General features: G+C 41.7%; 1 non-coding gene across 1 annotated transcript; it reads left to right on the forward strand.

The window, feature by feature from the left end:
* The first annotated feature begins 2,819 nt into the window (after positions 1-2,819).
* trnal-aag (transfer RNA leucine (anticodon AAG)) lies at positions 2,820-2,901 on the forward strand. Its single transcript has one exon. It is a non-coding gene; the product is annotated as a tRNA-Leu (tRNA).
* Positions 2,902-3,321: the final 420 nt, after the last annotated feature.

The following is a 3,321-nucleotide window of genomic DNA, read 5'->3' on the forward strand; positions in this document are numbered from 1 at the left end:
TTCCATTGACAAGATTGTTTTTTTTCAATTCCTCTTGTCTAACAGGAATGTTTTGTTTGTGGACAGACTGTCCATAAATGTGAGACTGTCTTTCTCAGACTTACATTCCCGAATGTCCCCCGCCCCGGTCAACAATCCTAGGAAGAACACGAAACAGCCTGTTAATAAAATTTTTACAATTTTGTTCGGTCAGTTCTTCCTCCCAGAATTTACAGATTGCATTGATCAGTTCCTGCTTTGTGACGGGCTTAGCAGTTTTCCGAACGTAGTCTTTCAACGAATGCCAAACCATCTCTATCAGATTTAGATCTGGGGCTTCGGCTGGAGTTTTTACCCAGTTCACTCCTTCTGCTATAAGCCTCGCCCTTGCTGCTGTGTGTTTCGGATCGTTGTCTTGAAAGAGACGGTGCCTTGATCCAAACTGCTCCCTGATATATGGGGCAGCATGCTGTGTGACCACAACTTCCTCGAAGAATACACGGTCCATAATTCCTTTGAAAATAAGAAGTGGTCCCGGGCCTCTTCTAGATATACCCCCCCAGACGTGAACCTTCAGTGGATGTTTGGGCTTCGGCTTGTCCACATATCTCCCCTTTTTGCAAAATGCCATTGTTGAAAACTGTTCCAGAGCCACTGTTGTTTCGTCGGTGAAAAGTACATCCTGAAATGTCTCCCCCTGTTCAATCCATTGGAGTGCTTGCTTGAGTCTTTCCTCTTTGTTTTTTAGCCTTATCATGGGTCATGTGTTGGTTTTTCTGTATCTCCATCCAAGCCTTCTTTGTACTCTTCTTATCGATGTCGGGCTAATATTCGCACCGAGGTCAGCCCATAGCCGTCTTTGGACTTGCATCGCCGGTAGCTCATCATTTTCATCGGTCAGTTTGTCGATAGCTCGCACAATAGGACTTGAAAAAAAAGAGATCAGTAGTTAGCTTTAAAAATAATGTGCGTAGTTGTATTTACATGCAAGAAAGGTATTTTTAGAAATGTATTTACCTTTGAATCGTCCTCGGTTTAGATTCTCTTGTGCCTCCTCTTCCCTTTATAATGCCGTCTCAAGGTGCTTTCAGAAACGAAGATGTCCATCGAAGCCAACTGCTGTACAATGTCCCGTGTTGACTTCCCGTTTCTTTTCATCTTCATTATTTGGTGCGAGAGAGTCTTCGTGATTTTGGTCATTGTCCGTCTCCTTACCAAAGCGATACAGTGGTGCAGCTTGAATTCTGTACCTATATACTGTATGGTATGGTACAGATAAAACTTACACCATACAGATGAGCTAATGCCAGGGAAAGACACTCCTATTTTATTTAAAACACAATACGCCAGGAAATGTGTCTGATGCATTAGCAAGTTAAAACAATTGGGTTGAAAACCTGGGCGTAACACCATTTCCTTTTTCTGATCACTCGCTTTTTGGATACACGTCTCACCTGTCCTGTTCTTTGTTTTCCTGGTTTGCTGATTATGCCTGCTGCAGTCCACTCCTACCCTCACACCTAAAGAATTTTAAATTTCTAAATTTCTTGGTGCAGTTCATTAACCATTCTATGTGCTGTCCGCACCCAAAATGCAATTTAAAAAAAGTCAAAAACTGCGCTCAAAATGCAATTTAGAGCTTTCTGGCAAGAGGAGACACCCAAATCAATGTAACATGCCACAGTTTGTGCATGAACAGGGTTATACTGCCTATTCCCTTTGATACCCGATTAAAAAAATAAAAAATAAAAAAAATAAATATAAAAGAAATAAAAAATGTTTTGAATCCCTGGCGGAATCGGGCATCCATATGAATCAAGTAACAGGTTTATTCCATGCTGAAAAAAAAAGAAAAAGTTATAAATGCAGACGCTCCCTCGGTGCCGCGCCAGGTGTAAATATCAAAATATACATTCGTCCCGGGCAGAAGCCGAAGAGCGCCCAGCTGGGGTGCGCGGGGAAGAGCAGGACAGGAGTGAAAGGCGGGGTTTAGGAAGGCGTATAGTCTGGGCAGGTATAGATTACACTTTTCTAAAACGTATTTGAAAAATAAAAACGATTACAACCTAACCTAAAAGAAGGTGACTATTCATTGTTATCAAAAATGACTTAGAATCAATCAATGTTAAATCAATGTTAGAATCAATGTTGTGATATTTTGAAATAAATTCAATTGATTGTCCATACTATCGCTATTCTATTTTTTCGAAGAAATGTTTGTTAAAAGAAAAGTCCAGCACCAGCTGGATTTGAACACACAACCCGGGAGTGGGTAACCGGGCACATAGACCAGTGGGCTACGAGGGAAGTCACATGAAGAGAGAGGCGAAACAGCCCTACGCAGCCCTGTCACAGTACACAAATATAATCATATCGTTATTCAATTTTTTAGATATGCGATTCCATATTATATTAGCAGAAAAGCTTAAAACTACCACTTTATCACATGCTATTTCACATGGTAGTTAAATACTTGGATGCTTAAAATCGTTAGGGAGAAATGGAATACCGGTGTGTATTTTTCCTTTAAAGTACCAATTCCTGGAATCTAACTGGCTGACACCCTTCTGAAGTGATTCCATAAAATCCGGTATACGGAAAAGAAAGCGTTCATACATACAAGTATCTTTTAATACAGTCTTGGCTGTGCTCTTGAGGATCCTTGTGATATTTTAAGCTCTAGTTGAATGATAAGTGTTGCATTTTAAATCATTTTCGTAGTTAGAAATTATGAAACGCCCTGTTAAAAGCAAGGGAGTTTTTATGCCCATTGAAGTAAAAGAAAATGCCTGACAAAGTATGGCTTGGACAGTAATGAGACAAAGAGACAGTACAAAGCGGGTAGCGTGGCCGAGCGGTCTAAGGCGCTGGATTAAGGCTCCAGTCTCTTCGGGGGCGTGGGTTCAAATCCCACCGCTGCCAGGTGCTTCTGTCGAGACCCCCTTTCAGCTGGCTTCAGACAAAAGGGAGGGAACTGCTTTTTGGCAGTCTCTCGAGAAACTAAGCAAAGTGTTTAAAGATACTTTCTCAGCTTGACATCAAGGCACAAAACAAAAACCTTCTTGCGTCCTCTCAACCCAAAAGCGCTTTGTCACTTTTTGCGTTATGCAGGGAACGATGTCTGCCCAGATCACTTTTGTGTCAATGCAAATCGTAGTGTGCCCTCCGTTTTAATGTTGGCTGTGCTGGCGTGCAGCTTCTGTCTGTGAAACTTGAATGTTCTGCTTCTTCACACCAAATCGTCGGCGGGGGTTGAGCTTGTTAAATCTTTGCGCATAGCGCTCCTTTGGAAGTACTTTGTCCAAGTTCAAAAGCAATCGTGGGATTTACTTCATGCGTGCA

Source organism: Lepisosteus platostomus, chromosome 5 (assembly GCF_059453375.1).
Source record: "Lepisosteus platostomus isolate fLepPlt1 chromosome 5, fLepPlt1.hap1, whole genome shotgun sequence".
NCBI classification, from domain to species: Eukaryota; Metazoa; Chordata; class Actinopteri; order Semionotiformes; family Lepisosteidae; genus Lepisosteus; species Lepisosteus platostomus.